The sequence below is a fragment of the Haemaphysalis longicornis genome, unplaced genomic scaffold (genome assembly GCF_048455015.1).
Source record: "Haemaphysalis longicornis isolate Haplotype H1 unplaced genomic scaffold, Haemaphysalis longicornis Haplotype H1 scaffold_2, whole genome shotgun sequence".
Taxonomy (NCBI): Eukaryota; Metazoa; Arthropoda; class Arachnida; order Ixodida; family Ixodidae; genus Haemaphysalis; species Haemaphysalis longicornis.
This window is the reverse complement of record NW_027526295.1, coordinates 189,328,280-189,347,970: the sequence shown is the minus strand read 5'-3', so window position 1 is coordinate 189,347,970 and position 19,691 is coordinate 189,328,280. Positions and strand designations below refer to the sequence as shown.

General features: G+C 47.0%; 1 protein-coding gene across 8 annotated transcripts in view; it reads right to left on the bottom strand.

Annotated features, from left to right (window-relative positions):
• The window catches only part of LOC144169668 (calcitonin gene-related peptide type 1 receptor-like), a 527,733-nt gene that overhangs the window by 315,499 nt on the left and 192,543 nt on the right, over positions 1–19,691 (bottom strand). For 3 of the 8 annotated variants that reach the window (XM_077698940.1, XM_077698948.1, XM_077698947.1), the window contains exon 1: positions 13,556–15,296. The exons of 3 other annotated variants lie outside the window; for them this stretch is intronic. The gene's annotated coding sequence lies outside the window, so the exon portion shown is untranslated. Of the gene's footprint in view, positions 1–13,555; positions 15,299–19,691 lie in introns of those variants that run through there. 2 more of the 8 variants (XR_013322493.1, XM_077698943.1) reach the window with 2 other exon arrangements.

The following is a 19,691-nucleotide window of genomic DNA, read 5'->3' as shown; positions in this document are numbered from 1 at the left end:
TTATTGGAGAGGTTATAGATGCAGCCAAAAAGGAGCTGACTGCTTCAAAAATGAATTTATAAAAAGGTATAGTGACAGTCTTAATAAACAACAAGGTAACACCAATTACATTATAAATGGCAGCAGTTGAAAGATGCCACGTGTGTTGTGTCAAAAATATGCCTTGCACAATACATACACGGGCACAGCGAAACAATAGGGCCTCGGTTTGTATGCACGGGAACGTCATGCAGTAAGCGTGTAGGCATCAATATACAAACTCCACAAAATTGCCACAATAAAATGTACACGAAAATATTCATCTGTATATCACAACGCGCAACTCTCGTGCGTGTTGCCATACTCGTCCAGGGGAACGTACGTGCATTTAGTAATGCTCGCATATCTGCGTTTCTTGAAAGAAATCCCTTATGACACGGAGTGCTTTGTCGTGACCTCGTAGATCATCCCAAGGTCCTAATAGCTTTCGCAAAGATGGGGGTGTCCCACATAATAGGCTCAGCTTATCACTCATTTTTTTTTTCGCTCGGTCGCATAACAGGGGCATTCGAGTAATAAGTGACGCGCGTCTTGAGACGGGTGTTCACCAGTGCAGCAGGTATTGTTAGCGAAGTGAATAACGTATAGAAATTCTTCTACCGGAAAAATAAGGCCAGAAACTTTGCCATTATACTATTAAACAGCAGCGGAATTAGTACGCTCCCTTGAAGAACCCTTTGTTCCCCTGCATGGTGTTGGCTATCTTCTTGGCTGGTGCACATGTAAATTCTGCTGTTTTTCAAGAAGTTCTCAATCCATCGAAGAATTTCCCATTTCGACAAGGCCGGCAAGAATGTGAGAACGACTTGTTGTGTAGAATGCTCGCGAAATATCCAAAAAAACAGCTATCCGCGCTTTCGCGCGTCATGGTATTTCTTGTCGGAAAAAACCCCTCGTGACATTATCGCGTTCTTGTCAATAGCGAGCACGATTACAAAATATACAAGTGAAATGTCGTTGATACGTTTTCCACGAAAAATAAAACGTATTATGCGAAAATAGATTTATCCAAAGAGGTTAAACAAATTAGGAAAATATGCATACTCCGTCAGCAACTCTAGTTATTGAGCAACATTGACGAAGTTGGTCTGTTTGTGCCACACTTTCTTTGCAACGCCCCTGACTAAATTTCTCTGAAAAAGCAAAAGAAGAAAAGAAATTCCTAGTATTTCTCGCTTTGCCGGACGATGTTTCTACGGCAGTCCGTGTTGTGCCTTATATCGGTGAAGGCGAGACGCTGGACGCTTGGAAGTCTTCAATGCCCCAGTAGAGTGCGATGTTGTCAACTTTTTCGCGTAGGACTCACCCGTCGACGTTCACTGCCGCTCTAACTTTCTTGAACCATGTGTGGGAGATGTTTTTCATTTGCTAATGCTTCGCACATCATGTTTGTTTCATACCGGGGCCGAAGACTTGCAGCTCTTTTCCTCTTCGTTTTCTGGTTTCTCTTCGGGTTCTTCCTCTTCTGGTTCTCTTCGAGTGTGCACAATTTCCCCTTTTTATTTTAAACTGAGAGTCTTGCATTTCCTCGACGTTGCAGCCTGACAGCACTGCCACGTACAGCAACAAGGCAGCCATTGGAGAACACAAAAAAAAAAAGGGCCCATAACCACAGCCGCACCACCGAATACAGCAGCAAGGCAGAAAGAGAACAAAAAACAGCGCGGGAAGATCGGAGCATAGCGAGAAGTAGGGAAGAAAAGTCGCGCATGCCGAGAGCGTTGCGCACCTTCTTTCTTGATTTTGATACGTTTCGCTGAATGGCGTGGTGCATTGCCTGACGTATCATCATCGTTGGACGAAGCAGTCACGCCTGGCAGCGATGGTCTTGCAAAAACCGGCGCTGCCGCCGCCTCAGCGTCTCTGCAACGTGCACGAAAAAACGACGGAGAGAGTACCAGGGATGTGGATTCAATCCAACCAACGGAGTACCCACACCCTAGCCTCCCTCAAAACAACGACGGCGCAAGTCTAGAGATGTGAGTAGTTAAAAAAATAAAATAAAATAAAATAAACATTGAAAGAAAGGGTTTTTTCGTTTTTTTTAACCAGGGTAACATTAAAAAAAAACAGAGCACCTCCGGGAAAATTTGTTGCGATGCGACCAATATGCAGTGAGGGAAACGGTTTCTAAAATGAATGCCTTGACTTGAACTCGTGCATAGATCTTGAGAGCGGAAGCTCTGCTGGAAGTTTTGTGATTCAGCGTGTAACAATCATATTCTTTTCAATGTTAAAAAAACAATTATCGGACACTTAAGTACCTTAAGTGATTTGAAGGCGAAAACCAGAGATTATCGAAGAGTTCTTCACTACTGCACCGTGTTCGCGATGCCGCCCCGTTCACCTGTCATGCGGCACGCATCCGGATAATTCTTGTTCCATCCTGGCTTGGTACAGGTTCAGTGGTGTAGTTAGCACACTTGGCTGCGGCTCTTTGCGACCTGGGGTCAAATCCCATTCAAACCCAAATCAGCTTCTATGTATATGCTATTTAATTATTTTCTTTTTACAGCGGCCGTCATTTGGTGACTGCGGTCACGTGACTGCGTGACTGCGGTCACGTTTCACGTTTGATGAGACATCTAAAGCTTTCGCTTTAAGAAGTATGTCGGATGTTCTGTAGATCTGTGCGGAATCGTCTTTTTTCCAATTTTTCCCATTTTCCTGAAAAAAAAAAAGCTTAAAAAATCTCTTCGTTTTCTCGCCCTAACTTGCATCTCTATGCAAGTGTCCAGGATGATAAAGCTAATCGCTAACCGAAGCACCAGAATGAGAGAAGATACTTTGAAGCTGATGCGCAGTTTGGTAGTGAGCAGGGTGACATACAGCCTGCCCTAGCCGAGCATAAGCCTTTTCAAAGAGCAACAGTTCGTAATAATCTTAAGAAAAGTGCACAAGATGGCGCTAAGGCTACCGATATGCACGTAAACAGAAGAGCTACGGGCCTAAGGATTCCATAACGCATTTCAAGAACACAAAGAAGATCAACTCAAGGCCCAGACTGAGGGGCTGATGCAGACCCCAGCGGGTAGGACGCTCCGGTGCCAACTGAGTTACACAAAACAAATGAGACAAATGTCCAAGACAGCAAACATTCCTCACGACATATGGGCGCGGGGGCTGCCGGTTATATACACAACTTTTGACTCAAATGTACCTGCAGTTTTCTTTGCGCTAAATAACGGGGAGATGTGTGACAAGTGCCAGCGGTTCAGAAGTTTCAAACGGGTATGCCTATATAAGCCGGTTGTTTTTCGAAGCCTCTGTTTGGGTCCGTTACGCCGTAACGCTGTTGGGCTTTTTTTTAAGATCATAGTCTTTCTTGGGCTACTTAAACCCAGAAATTTTGGTCTGTCTGTATGTCTGTCTGTCTGTCTGTCTGTGACTCGATTCAGCCACCCGGCCAAAGTAAAATTGATATTGCGCAATAGTCTTATATACTCACAGCCACATGTAAACGTCTAAGCCCGGTTTATATGTTCATACTTGTCAATTTTGTTGAACAAGAACAAGACATTACGCAAATATAAGACAGGAAATTAGTACACAAGGGATATTTACAGTGTTCCTTTATTAAAAAAATCATGGGTGCTTGGTTTTTCGACAGCAAATGATATTCTACATCTACTGCAGAAAACCGCCGATTCCTGGCGGCATATGAAAAATCACGCGGCAACAGCAACGAAAGGTTCCACTATCTAGGTTCCACGTTCTGCTTGGAACGCACGTGGAGCACGGCCACACGGCTCCATAAATCTTCTAGTCGGCCGCCTCCCTTCACGCGCGTCTCCGCCGTACTGCAGCGCTGGCATCGAGGAACGCGGCCTGTAGCAGTGGAACGCGGTAAATTCAAATCGCCTTGCGCAAACCTTTAGTGTGTTTACCTTGGAATGAGTGCGACGGTACAGGAACAGCATGAGAGGTGAGCGCAAAAGCAAAGTGGGGCATTTCCTTGGCAAATGTCTACAAAGACTATCGTCTTTTGACGACATTTGCAACGAAAGGAGCAGATACGCGGCCAATTTTTTTGGGTCCGTTATCTCGGTGCGCCGCCTGATTCCGGCAGCCGGACATTGTGACAGCGAAAGAGCTACGTCGACATAACGTGCCCCTAAAGGGCTCTGCACTTGGAACATAAAACCCAACGTCCATAAAGGCAGGCGCCAGGAAGGAATGGACTTCATACGTCGCACGTTCTCCTCCAAGAACAACCCAGCGCACGTGGACGCAGCCACACAAGATCCAAGGAAAGGACGAAGGGTGGCTGTAGTCTCGCTACGTCATTGTACGGCGACAGACGCCGGGAGCTATAGCTGACGCTCTGGCAGCAGTGGAAGGCTTCCGGGCGGGCCGATCGTTTACAATAATTTCCGACTCGCAAGAGGCCTATCGACACTTTTTGAAGTGCCGGGTAAGCCACCGCGCACTTTGTGCACTCTCCTCCAGGCTAAAAGGCGGCGTACCCCAACACCCTGAGCATCCACCTAAGATTCAACACAGGATCCCGTGGGCCCCCGCGCGCTCGGGAATAGAGGGAAACACAGAGGCGGACAGGGTAGCTCGAGGCTATCCTACAAACCGAGCACCCGACGATTCCGAAGAATCCACGCCAGTACCCTCGGAGTAGTCAATCACATTGGCATACTACAGGGGTATCGGGAAAAAGTACCCTCCGCTACACGAATCCCTGACGAGGGCAGAAGCCACCGACTGGAGACAGTTGCAGACAGGCACTTTCCCTGACCTAAACGTGCTGAGTAAAATTTATCCAACTCAATATGCAGACGCATGCCCATTGTGCCATCAAGAAAACTCACCCTCTACCACAGCACATGGGAATGCCAAAGCATAACGGCTGTCCCCAAAATCAGAAACCCTAATGTGGAGCAATGGGAGGCACTGGGGCGAACGACTGCTGTGAAGACCAGATCGGTATGAGTCAGTGGGCACGCAAAGCAGCAGGGACCGTTGGAGCCCTGCATTAAGGGCACCACTCCTGCTGATCCCGTCGGGAACGTGGCACAAGACCCCGGTTGAGTGCCACCCAACTACTAAAAAAACAAATAAACGTTTTACCAATCCCAGTCTGAAACGGGCAGGTCGTGGCGTGTGGGAATGGGGTTTTTAGCTAGTACACCGAAGAAGAAACGTAAGATTTCTAGAAATCTCAGTCAAAATCCCTTTCGCGGTCCTATTATCTAATTTTCGGAAAAGAATGTGATCGTATTGAACGCATGAATATGCACTATTTCCAAGAGACATCGGCCGGGAGTGAGAATAGTAACGTATTAAGCCGAAAAACGTGTTATGCAGAATTGTATCAAGAAGATTTCACTGTATTGGTGACACCTCTGCAAAAAAGTTCCGCTGGTGATACGGTTCGTACATGTCAAAATTGCTTAGTGTATAGATAGCCTTGTGTTGATTGCAAGCAAAACACAGGTACGTAAACAAAAAGCAGCATACTTTTATTAAAAATTCAGGTCCTGAGGGTTCGCACGAGAATAAGTTTAAAGAAAACTTCAGCAGTGACCTGGCGTTGTAGAGGTGCGGAATAAAAGCAGAACAAGAACAGAGTAAAAAAGACAACCTCGCACAGGCGCCAGCGGCTCTAATCGCAACAAAGCCTAAACTGAAAAAAAAAGCGCTGTGCCGAATAAAAACAGTGTTGAATATAGACGGGATAAAGCAGAACAAAGCAAAAAGAGAAAGAAAAAGGCTCTGGCTAACGAAGACACCAGTAGCGCCAAGGCTGAGAGAGTGAGGGAAGGCAGTGAGTGAGTGAGTGAGTGAGTGAGTGAGTGAGTGAGTGAGTGAGTGAGTGAGTGAGTGAGTGAGTGAGTGAGTGAGTGAGTGAGTGAGTGAGTAAACTACTTCTACGAGCTTCACGCGCTGATGTTTGCAGAATTTATCAAGATTACTGATAGCGGAGCTGGATTTCTTCTTATGTAAAGGAGCCTCTTGCAGCGGTGAGCTCAATGGCCGTGGAAGACATCCTTGTGGCTAATCTACTTCACAGTGAACCATGCCGACAGAATTACATCAATCAGTTTCAGCACCGGAAAGAGAAATTATATAGTGGTTGTGCTAGCTGCACATGGGTGGGCTCAAGTTGTTACGCCCAAAACCCTCGTAATCTTGAAGACACTAGGCAGCTGTGGTGCCATTCCACTCTACCGCTGAATACATACTCAGAACGACGGTCAACGAAGGGGCGTCGAGCTCTGAATGCCACACGTATCGCAATTCACGAGGCGTCTGAGCTATGCCCACGCTCGCCTGTGTTGACGAAAGTACGGTATTCGTTTTGTTGCACACGGCTCACGCTTCACTTACGGCGCACGAAATCTGAGCGGGCGCTCCTGCCAGTGGTACTGTGGTGACCGTTGGTCGATAGAGGGACGGCGCCCACTCGGATACGTTATTGTGCGTAGATGCTATATATAGAGACAGAGCCTCTTCATCAACCTCGCTGTGTGAGGCAACGCTCTTGTCGTGTGGTGTTCCAGAGCTACTCCAATCGCTTTTTAATGCCTATACTCTAGGCTTTATATAGGCGCATAATAAAGGGAGCTGCGTTTCACGAAGTAGGGTCATCAACACGAAAATTTTAAAATGTGACAGTGGTCCCTGAAGCTGTAAAAGAACGTTTGCTTCGGTTAACGATGTGTTGTCGTATATTCAATCACTCCGATAGAGGCTTCAATCGTTGAAGAGTGGGGTAGGCAGGAAAGTGTCGCGCGTTGTTTTCCCAAAAGAGATCGCCTCCTACACAGCTTATCTTGGCGTTTTCTTGCTGTGGCAACTTATTTCAAGGTACATACATTTCCGTTCCTTCATATGAAGCGCTTGGGTGCAACAGACATGCCTTTACCGAAAGGAGTTCGATTGAATTTTTAAATCTTTCATCGAAAGGTATTTTTTATGTGGGGCACTCTGCAGAGTACTTATTTAGTAGTGTTGCAGCTCTGTACGTAAAAATTGGCCTATTTATTCGAGTAATCGCTTCCCAGTCGGCGACCCAGCACGGAAATTGCGAGTTGTGGCGTAGTAACTCTTGCCATAGTAACTAAAAATCCGTAGTGACCATGTATGAATTTTGCAAATGTATACTCTGTTCATTTTCCGAACCGTCAGGTTCCGCATTCTCGATTCATAAATGCACTGCATAAGCTTTCCCAGTGGTAAATTCTTTGTGATCCGGGATTTTTTTTTTTTCTGAGGGGGTTGTTTTCAACGGGGTTTTCAACCCCCACGCACGCACGTATGCACACATGCACCCGCACGCACGCACACACGAACTCATACGTGCATTCACACGCGCGCGCCGCATAAAGAAAAAAACTGAAAACGCATAGAAACTCCCAAACACCGCGTAAAAATAGGATGAGCGAACATTCAGACTTCATAAGTAAAAACAATCTCAACGAAGTTCAATAGCGCTTCTCCAAGTGGACTTACCTTTATCAGAGTAGAATACCACAGCCGTCATGATGGCCTTCTTGCAATCGAAGTTTTTCGCACGTCCAGAAAAGTTGCCTTGTAGTGAAGCGGACTAAAACTCCTCGAGTAGAGTCGTCAAAAAGCGATTAGGGTAGCCCTGGAACCTTACACGGCAAGAGCGTTACCTCACGTTGCTTGCTAGGAAAAAAAGGTTCTATACATCGCATCTACACCCGATGACGTATTTGAGGGCCGCGCTGTCCTTCTATCGACCGATGTACATCAGTCTACAACTTGCGGTACCATCCGCTAGATTGCGTGCGCCGTAAGTGAACCACGTAATGTACTGTGATGAACGCAAGTCCATGTCAAAAGGAAAGTAACATACAGTCCATTTGTACTGTTTTAAACATGTGGCCTTGTTTTCTCTCTCTCTCTCTCTCTCTCTCTCTCTCTATATATATATATATATATATATATATATATATATATATATATATATGTGTGTGTGTGTGTGTGTGTGTGTGTGTGTGTGTGTGTGTGTGTGTGTGTGTGTGTGTGTGTGTGTGTGTGTGTGTGTGTGTGTGTGTGTAGATGATTGATTACCGTTGAAACAGGTGCAGATTTTTGAAAATACGAACGAAAGGGGAGAAAAACATGCGCGCCGGGTGGGATATGAACCCACGACCGACCTCCACGTCCCCTTCGAACATGTTTTTCTTTACTGTGTTTCTTTCAAACATCTGTGCCTGTTTCAAAGATAAAAAATGGCCTCGAATTCTGCTCTTTGCTTTTTTTTGGCTTTCTTGAATGCCTACCCTTATTTCTGTATTAATTTAACGACCCCTTATTTCCGTTTCTGATTCGCTTCATGCATAGCGAGGGTCTCGGTTCACGCAGTCTTGGTGTCATAGGTAGCATAAAAGTGTTCAACGCAAGTTGACCGCTCTCGACATGTCGTAGACGCTGTAGTCACGACCCGGGGATTAAAAAAAAAATTGGCCGCGTATCTGCTCCTTTCGTTGCAAATGCCGTCAAAAGACGACAGTCTTTATCGGCTTTTGCGAAGTAAATGCCTCCCTTCGCTTTCCCGCTCACCTCTCATGTTGTTCCTCTTGCGTCGCGCTCCTCCCAAGGTAAACACGCCAAAGGTTCGCTTAAATTATTTTAAACTTCCCGCGTTCCTCTGCTCCAAACCGGGTGTCTCGATGCGAACGCTGCCGTACGGCGAAGACGCGCGTTAATCGAGGCGCCCTACTTCAACGTTTATAGAACCGCGTTTCCCCACTCCACGTGCGTTGCAAGCAGAACGTGGAACCTATCAAGTGGAACCTTGCGTAACTGTTGCCGGTTGATTTCTTACAATGGCGCCAGAAGCTATAGTGGCGCGGGCGACAGCAGGCGACGGCGGAGTGAATTCTTTTTCTGCAGTTGATGAAGTATTTAATTTCGCAAAAGTCAAGAATGTTTGATTTTTTATAAAGGAACACTGCAAATATCACTTCTGTATTGATTTGTTGCCTCATATTTGCGTAATGTCTTGTTCTTCTTCAACAATGTTGACAAGTATGAACCATACACCGGACACAGACGGGTAGATTTAGCTGTGACTATATAAGACTATTGCGCAGGCATTGTTTTGCTTTGGCCGGGTGGCTCAATCGAGTCACAGACAGACAGTCGGACAGACAGACAGACGGACAGACAGACATACATACAGACAGACCAAAATTCCTGGGTTTAAGTAGCCCAAGAAAGACTATCGTCTTTAAAAGTCCTCTTCACCCCGAGTAGTCGGAGTGGCGCTCGCTACCACTCCTAAGCACAGAAAACAATTACCTTAACATAAATACCCGAGAAAGTAGAGGGGAGCAAAGCTCCGCCGGTAGCGTAGTGGTCACCACACCATACGCGCATTCTGGAGGTCATGGGCTTGGATCCCACTCGGTGGGCATGTTTTTCTCCACTTTCTTTCTTGCTTTCTTTTTTCAAGAAAAGCTGTATCTGTTTCAACAATAATGAATGGCCTACCACAGTCTCCCCTCTGCTTTCCTTGGCTTTCTTGACTGCCTACCCTTATGTCTGAATTAATTTAATGAGCGCCTCATTTGCCTTTCTTATTCCCTGCACACACACACACACACACACACACACACACACACACACACGCACACACACACACACACACACACACACACACACACACACACCTATCTATCTATCTATCTATCTATCTATCTATCTATCTATCTATCTATCTATCTATCTATCTATCTATCTATCTATCTATCTATCTATCTATCTATCTATCTATCTATCTATCTATCTATCTATCTATCTATCTATCTATCTATCTATCTATCTATCTATCTATCTATCTATCTATCCATCCATCCATCCATCCATCCATCCATCTAACTATCCATCCATCTATCTATCTATCTATCTATCTATCTATCTATCTATCTATCTATCTATCTATCTATCTATCTATCTATCTATCTATCTATCTATCTATCTATCTATCTATCTATCTATCTATCTATCTATCTATCTATCTATCTATCTATCTATCTATCTATCTATCTATCTATCTATCTATCTATCTATCTATCTATCTATCTATCTATCTATCTATCTATCTATCTATCTATCTATCTATCTATCTATCTATCTAACTGTCTGTCCGTCTGTCTGTCTGTCTGTGACACCGTTTTCTTTCAACGCCTCAAGGGGACGGAAAAAATACTGTGACCGAATTTTTTGTCCACAAGGGAAATATAACACCTCTATAGGTGTCCAGTTCATAACCGTTTCTTATTTACAGAGCGCGTGATTTTTTTGTATCGTTCCTTTTTATGGAACAGTGCTGCTTGATGGGTATATTTGTGTATTTCTACATCACGGAAGAATACCTCCGGGCTCGCGGGCTTTGCTGTGCCCCTGACAAATCGGAACTTTTACTGCTCAAGAAACGCAGCAGAGGTCACCCACCCACCCCATACCCGACCTTGAACTCTCAGCCAATGGTAACCCCATACCCCTGGTTAATACCCTACGAATTCTCGGCTTCACATTACAGAGAGACGGAGCAGGCCTTGCAACCATCCAAAAAGTTCAAGAAGCAGTAATTCAAGTCACCCATCTCATTCGCCGCGTAAGCAACAGACGCCATGGTCTCAAAGAGCACGACATAATACGCCTGACCCAAGCCCTAATCATCAGTAGGATTACTTGCGGCTCTCCATACCTCAGTCTCAAGAATAGCGAGCGCGACAAACTGAATGTCCTTATCCGGAAGGCCTGCAAGCTTGCACTTGGTCTACCTCCGACAACTTCTACTGACAAGTTAATGAAACTTGGTCTGCACAACACCTGGGAGGAACTCGCTGAAGCTCACAAAATAAGCCAACTCGAAAGACTTAAACTCACCAAAACGGGTCGTCTTACGCTACGTCGGCTTGGCTACGATGCACAGGAGTCATCATATAGTAAACAGCGCATCCCCCTGATTCTACGCCAACATATTAGCGTTGCTCCAATCCCCAGAAATATGCATCCAGTATTCAATGCATACCGAAGAAAGGCCAGGGTCATCACCCTGAGAAAATCCTACGGAGACAACAAACCAGCGGTCCGCTACACAGATGCTGCCCGGTACTCTCGAAAGTCTGCGCATGCCATCAGAGTTGTCAACAACCATGGCGCAGAACTCACGTCGGCCACAATCCCAATCCCTGACACAGAGTCTGCAGAGGAAATTGCCATCGCCCTCGCTGCTACCACGGGCTCAGACTACCTCACTGTCATCACAGACTCCAAAACCGCCTGCCGCAATTACCAACTAGGTCGTGTTTCTGGTCAAGCCATCCGCATCCTGAACAATCTACAAAGCCCACCCGAACTCCGCATAGTCTGGACCCCAGGCCACGCATCCCTCGAGGGGAATGAAGCGGCCCACGCCGCTGCCCGCAAACATACCTTCCGGGCCTTCCCCTCGTTGGCAGACCGATCGATAACCTCCAGCGATGACATTGCAAGAAGATACACGGATGTCCTCGCCCATTACCGACTGCAGCGCCGCATTTACCCCCCCCCCCCCACACCCCAACATGACCAGAGAGGACGCCATTACCCTCAGACAGCTGCAAATTAACACCTACCCCCATGGAACACTACGCCATGCCATCTACCCAACAACATACACTCTGACTTGTCAACACTGCCCCACACCCAACACTCTCTACCATATAGTCTGGTAGTGCCGACAATCACCATCATTAACCCCCCAACCAAACCCAACACTGGAGCAGTGGGAGGACCGGCTGACCAGCTCACGCCCTCAAGACCAGCAACGACTGGTGGACAGGGCCCGCCGGGCAGCCAAGGACCAAGGCTTCCTGGACTAAGGAGGCCTCCTACAACGTAACTAATACAGTTGAATAAATGTTTATTCCTCCTCCTCCCACGTTTGGCCTAATGAAATCCATGATATGTGATATTCAGCTAACCGTTGCATACCACACCTAAATGCCTTAGAATTTCAGGACGTGTATTTCCATCGGTAAAGTTTTGTATTGCCTACTCAACTGTTGCACATCATGGTCGACCACAAACAGATGGTAGACAGAACATCCGATTGAATGAATCGATGCGTCCAACACACCACTCCGGAGTTTGGTATCCCGCCGTGATGTCAGGCCGAGGTTAACTAAGCAAGATGTCTGCAGGTTCTTTAATACGGTACTTTTCAATGCTACTAAATATGTGTTAGCTAGGGTTTCTGTCTAAAATAATCTTATGGATACCCTAATACGCTACGCGGTATCAGAGGTCCTCTGCCGGCACAAACAATTTCGACATGCTCCCTGATTTCTCACGAAGTTCCTATCGAACGGGAGAGAGAGAGAGAAACAACGTTTTTTATTGTCCGGCAAAAAGACGCGGCCTAAACGTCACGCTGGACGGCCACCCGGCGCTCGCTACCTACTCGCACCCACCCTCCGAGGAGAACGTGCTGTCGGCCGCTGGCGCTCGAGAGCCTCCAGCGCTTGCTGGACGGCCTCGCGCTGGGCGTCGTAGTCCACACTCGCCACCGCACTCGCTAGGCGCGGCGGCAACGCGTCTGTGACACCTTCCTCTACTTTGCATTTCCACAGCATGTGCGTCATGGTGGCTCGGTCCTCGCCACACACCGCACACACGTCACTGGCGTACACCTCTGGGCACTCATGTTTCGCCACCACCGGTGTCCACACCGCTCGCGTCTGTAGCTGCCGCAGCGTCACCGCCTCCCGTCTCGTGAGCTTACGGTGGGGCGGCGGGTACGTCCGCCTGCCCTCCCGGTACCAGTCCAACACGTCCTTGTACGAGGCGATCGGCACCACTTCGTCGGGAAGGGACCTTAATTTGATTGCGTTGACTGCTCAGTACATGCCGATCCCTTCAACACTTCGCTGTTAATTTTAAAAATGTTCTATAAATTCCTGTACCCATAGTTTGAGACTCTACCCCGGTTCCAAGAACCAGTGCAGCGAGGAACTGAACTCCCGGAACAAAAGCAATGCTGTAACTGTCGATAAATAGGCTTTCACGTCCGATGGAGCTCAGCGAACTATCGCCCAACACCACCGTCTCTACTGGAACCTTACAAAGTTAACTGATTTGCGTGACGCAGCCGTTTGGGACCTACGGACATTTGTATTTTCATAAAGACACACTAATGACTTTCGGGATAACGACCTCAAAAATACCTTATATCTTGGGTTCTCAACAAAGAAAATTTCAGAAGTACAGGCTGTTTCCATGGGCCTGCACAAAAAAAGCCGGAAGGAACAAAAAATGTTTTCCCCCATTTTTCGCAGTAATAAAAAAACATCACGAAACGGAAGATAATGAAGGATGTTTCGTATTAACACGCTGGCAGGAAATACCCAGTGCAGAGCACATCGGAAATGCAGAAAGTAAAATATCAAAAAACAACACTTGTTTCTTCTCATGCATTTTCCGGAAAGTAAGTAACGAAATAACCAGGCCGCTTGCTGATCAATGTAGCGTCTTGAGAACTCACCTGCCTGCGGCTGTGCCAAGCAACTTTCGTTTGTCGGTTCTTGCAGCAATCACGTATCACGTGTCCCAGGGGAAGGTTTCGGTTCAAGAAGGTGCAATTGCGAAATCTCCTTCGGCTGGGATCCCCGGAGAGCACTTTATGTCACGGCACTGGGCTTCTGAGCTGTCCGCGTGGGCGAACACTGTTGCAGAAAGTACGAAGCCTTGGCAGAGCACGGTGGCGTTGCATTTCAGTGTAAAATTCCACAATAACAGCCGCGGGCGTCGAAACTTATTGCCAAACCCCCTCACTCCGTCACACCACACCACGAAAAAACTTGATACAGTTGAGGACACAGCCGCTTCGCTACTCCAGGGAGGATCAGTAGCTCGCGGCAGTTTCGTGTGCGCTGATGTAACACGATAGGCTGAAGTGGCACGCAGTCATCTGAGACGCACTCCGAATGCTGTTTGACGATGCAGGCCAATGTCCTCTGCCAACAAGGGCTGCATCAAGACGCTCTTACGACGCCCTTATTGCGCAGGAAATCGGAGTCTTCGGCCCAACAATCCCTGGACATGCGCTCGGCTGGCGAGGATTGTGTCGTTCGGTTTTTATCGAAGAAGTGGTCAGAGCCAAGTGCGGCCCTCGGCGGTGAAGCGATTGGCTGTCGACTCCGTGGCGTCGCAGACGCCCACCGACTTAAAATTCGCGCCAAATTAGGCTTCCCTCTTTGATCCTGATTGACGGCTCGCTTTCTTTACTGTCCGGAGGCAGTACAACTGCGTTAGCCGCATCCACACGGTAACATGTCATAAAAACGCCGAAAAGGCTACTTGGAAGAGGTCAGCAAGTTGACATAGCTATGCATTAACACTTTTGGCTGAGGTAGTGGTTATCTACAGTGCTAGTACTAGCCGTGGCGTCGTAATCTACACAGAAGCACTGTTAAAGTGCGCGGTTATTTCGCTACAGCCCCGAGGTGGTGAAAGATGGACGGAATTCACTCCAGTATGAATGATTTTCTGCTGCTATACCAGCGCCGTGGACGGAACATTGAGCTCGTATTTTCTGAACACTACGAATTCATTTCTGCGTAACTGTTTAACCCCACCGTCTCGCACAGAATAGTGACCACTTATTTTCCGAAACACACGTAATTTACTGCAACTATTACCTCTAATATCGCAGTATAGAGTTTTCGAAGAACTGCGGCGATATATAATAAATGAGCAGTGACTCGGTTGGTCCTTTGGGGCTTTAAAAGTTTGAAATATGTTAGGGTTGGTATTATAGCGGGTAGCTGAATTAAAGTTGTCGGAGTACCACCCAGCCTATTTCTATGATGAGCGGCACTTCCCCGCGACTGTCTGAAACCCTGAATCCCTAACTTTTTCAATCGCAACTACGCAAGAGATTCCAAAAGGAGCAAAAAAAAAAATGGATGTCATGGAGGTCCCGCGCTCACCGTTCGTCGCAAGGTCCTCGCTTAAATTTCTCTACGTCGAGCAACGGAAGCAACCGTTATCCAGAAGGGATGTCGCCGCAAGGGGCACGTAAAGAAAGGCAAAGCTGCACGGCCGAGCTAGGGCCGAATGGCCGATGACGCCGCATAGCCTACGGTCGTTGTCTTCCAGCGGCGGTGTTCCGAGCAGCCGCTCTCGCGGCCCCAGTCGGCCGCCCATTGTTTCGCGGCCGAGAAAGCTGGGCCGAAACACCTGCTTCAGCCGCGGGCAGAACGGCGTAGCTAAGCAAGCGGAAGCTCCCGGGCGTCGTGGAGGCGCCTCGTTTTTCTTTACGCATGAACGTAGCTTCAAGGACGCGCCCCCTGGTGAGAGTTCCCTACACGTCAGCTGGCCGAGGGGAGAAATCTCGCCGCTCCTTGATGCGTCAGCGCGGTTCGCGCTTCGCGACCGACAGCCGAAGAGCGGCCGGTGGCTTTTCCCCTCAGCTTGATTGGTGATGTCGAAGGAAAGCACATTTTCTTCGAATGACAATTCAAATACAGTTTTGAGCGTAAGAAACATGGGCGGCAGATGAACCATGCCTCTATTTGGCTGGTTCGTAAGCGGGCATTGCTTGTGGACGACGAACAACTATGGACGATTTATAACGAGGAGCAGAGCCCTTCGTAGTCGATGAATAAAGCAGCCAAACTAGCAAGCGTTGAACAAAAGAGCGAAGGTCCAGAATAGTGCGGCGGCTGATTAAAAGACTACGAATGAATAGAGGACAATGGCACGCGCAAATAGCCCTTGCGTCAATTCGCACTAACCTTTGTGTGCACCGCGAAACGGGGGATATTACGGTCGTCTTTGCAATGAACGGATTTCGACCCGGGGACGCGAAACACTTTGAATTGCATCGGCTCCAACTCACGCACCTGCATTTTCGCAATACTACGAACGTTGGTGCCAGTTTTTGCCATGGACTGAAGTTCTTTTCACTCGTGCTGAGAAGAGGCAAATTGGGAGTGGTGTAACTCTCGAAACTTCACTTTCCTTCACCCATTGAAGAATCGTCGAGCGCTGGGCAGAAGCTCGTATAAAACGGCGAGGATCATTCAGGACACTAAGTGATGGAACTGTGTCCGTGAATAACTCAATACAATTGCCGACCCCGACACTTTCGCTATAGAATGGTTACAAGAGCCGCCTAATTAGATCAACACTTGATCAGCAACGTGCTTTAAGTCACCCTGTCCGGGAAACTAAGAATGTTCCACAAGAGGTGGTGGTATACATGTGAAGAGTAGTAGGTTCTAGCCGCAGTTGCTCAGAATAAATTATGTATAAATTACAATTATTAGTATTGTATAGTTGAGTATTTATTTTAGAAATAAGTAATTATTTAATACAAAATTTTAGTTGTGACATATGGTTCCTTTCTGATAAATTTTCTCCTGATAAATGAGGCATGTGTGTGTGGGGAGGGGGGTGGTGGCGGGAATGTGTGTGTGTGTGTGTGTGTGCGTGCGTGCGTGCGTGCGTGCGCGCGCCTTGTTTGTCTATTCGTCGAAGCGATTGGCCAAAAGTTAGACGTTCTCTCCCCCATAGGGGGTGCATTGCGCCTGCATTGTGGCGCACCCATCTTCAAAAAAAAAAAAAAAGGGGGGGGGGGGTGTGGGGTGGAGAGGGAGGGGCTATAGGGGAGAAAAGAGTGGGATGCATGAGGGGTATTTAGAAGAGGCTGGGAAAAATTGGAGAATAGCTGTCGCGTTTCAGGACGCTCGTTCTCTACCACAAATCTTATACTTAACGCTGCGTTTCTTCGGCAGGCACACGCCATCGATGTGGCTCGGAGGATGGGGCGTGCCACCGGCTTAGCTATCGCGAACACGCGATGCGTTCGTACTACACAGCGGCACGGCACGCTCGCCCTATCGGTGGTACAAGGCGTTGCTAGTCTACTTTCGTTTAGGTGGACTGTTCTGCGAAGCCTCACTCGAACGATACCGCTTTAAAAGAGGAAGAGTTTGTTTGCTGCGTTGGTGAAAAGGTGCACCCGGCTGGCGACCGCACAAAGCGTGCTGAAAATATCTGTCCCGAACCCTTATTGGCTGCGACGCCTTCCACAGAGCGTGCATTGAACATGCCTTAAAAAGGAACATGCAGACCAAATACGACTTTGTTAAATCTGAATGAACTAGTCTTTGGTAATTTCGTCAGTTCTTTTTCAGCCACAGAAGGCGTTTTTAAACCAAAAAAGCAGCACAGGATATATTGAACAACTTTCAAATTTCGAGCTACACTGCAGGAGTGACACAAGAGAGGGCAGCACTAAAACATTAAGTATAAGTGTGTTAAGTGCACGTTAGCACTGAAGTGATATGACCAAAAGGAATTAGAGGCAACACTACAGTCGCTTAGTAATGTTACTTTGGCGGTGGCTTGGCCTCCAATAGCACAAAAATATTCTCTAACATATCCAGAGATCTCGCTGGGAACGGGAGGGAGTGCCACCACTGCTTCATCTGTTGTTCTTTATATTTCCATTATTTGTACATATTTTGCGATGAAATTAGTTTTGTTGCTATCGGGACAAGGCAGCCTTTATTAATGAATCGAACTTGTATTTTTCCGTTGTGGCCCCTTTAAGCTTATGTGGAGGGAGTGCCGTAGCAGCATGCATAATGATTCTCCAACAAGTAGCTGCAGTGAGTCCGATGTCGAGGTTGCAGGCTTAGCGTTGACATAGGCGCGCTTGTGCGTTTTCTTAGAGTCTCTGCACTCGATCGACTCCAGCTGTGACTGCCTCTATCGGCTTTTTTTGTCAATGTGTATGTGTGTGGGGTCCGTCTGGTTGATTTTCTTTCGTTTTTCCTTTTCTTATTTGTATTATTAATGATAGCACTTTACCCTCATCACATGTTCACCAACCATCTGAAGTAGCGAGCCCAGCATTATGCGAAGCTGACCTCTTTGGTCGCATTAAGGAATGTTCTCTCTCTCTCTCTCTCTTACTTGTACGAACGTGGCCAACACAAACAGCATCAAGTTATCATCTGATAAGAACGTGCTTTGGAATCCTCCGCCGCATTTTTTTTTAGTTTACAGCGAAAAAAAGCAAATACCGTGTTTCTTTCACAGTGATCCATGCTTAAATCCAGGGTGAGCAAATATTTCTTCCCCATGACATGTTCCGAGGGAACTGCTTACTCAAGCGCCCCCAATCCGGTTTCCCATTCACGATTTGCGGCGTCACAAATCGTAGGGCAGGAAACCGCCTGTGGGAGACATTCAGGGTTACACCCTTTTTGCATTTTCTGCGTTAATAAGTAACTGCCGTTTCGCTAATGGTATTTTTCACTCCCAGCACTGTAATCCACAGATTGAGGCCACCTTGTTTCTGCACTTTAGTGTCCCGTTCAGGGACGCTGACGCGTAGGGTGAAATTGCGCGGTATTCAGTTTTATATTTGCTAGAATGTTCTTTTCACTTCTGTTCAGCGCGTATTGTCTGTGGTTGTTCAGTTTATTATACCGATGAGTGTATTTTCGTCCCGAATAAAATCTTTAAGAGCCAGTAATTTTTGTAAACAATTCCACACCTACGCCCCCTCGTCGGTGTTTAATTATTAAGAGAGCTGAAATAGGCCACCCCGTGAGGCGTCAGCCTCAATCTTAAAGGGACGTCAACTTCACAGTATACGGTGGAAAGAAGTTGAGCTCAAAGGGGGTAATTGATTCTTTGGGCGAGTCTGGAAAACCTGACCTCAAACTGAGGTTCATTGACTCGCTGTTGCGCGTGAACATAACCCCATCCGCTTGATTCATTAGCGTGTACGGGCAATTAAAATAAAGCCACTCTAAACATGCTTGCCATGGTTTTTCTCTGTAATTTTGCTTAAATACAGCATTCATACCATATGTGTTGCGTAGCCGAACACCTGACGCTATTAGTAAGGTGTTTATACCAGGGTGCTTTGCAGATTACTATTACAGCGTAGCTGCAGTATCAACTTATCCGCTTAGCAGCGCTTTCCTCTAGATGATTCGTGTAGGCGTCTCCATCTTTTTGGCTATACTGATATACGTCGTCTTGGGTCGAAGGACAATCTAACTTCGCAAAGAACTTCGAGTTAATTGGGCTTAAGCGACGCCGACTGCTTTATGCGCATCAATCAGCTTGAGGTGTTGCCAAATTCTAGCGAGGCTTGAGGGGAGGCTTATGTGGAATTTTTGTCGTGAACATAACGTTGACGTCCGATTGCATAAGTGAACTCGAACCTCATTTGTGCTGTTGAGCCTCGGCTGATGTAAAAAAAGAAAAGAATATTGCCCAATTAATTCTCCATATTCGAAAAAGTTCTTTAAAGCCCGGTCAGTGAGGCTATCTAGTCAGGCCTCAAGGCTCGTATGATCTGATGGTCCAAAATACCCGAGCCAAACCTTACCGACAGGCAGAAAGACGTCAGAAAACTTTGCAACTCGTTCAAAAGATTTTTGTTCCTCTTTACCTGCGCTCTTAGATCTCGGAAATCTGGACAAAATGCTTTCTGTGGGTATCTGACGTCACCAAGCAAAATAGAGAGAAAGAGAAACGTATTTTATTGAGCCTTAAGGTTGAATCAAAGGGTACCTATCATCGCTACTGGCCGGCTTCCTCCCAGTTGCAGCGATAACAGCGTTCGATAGACCCCTTCAAGAAAATTTCAA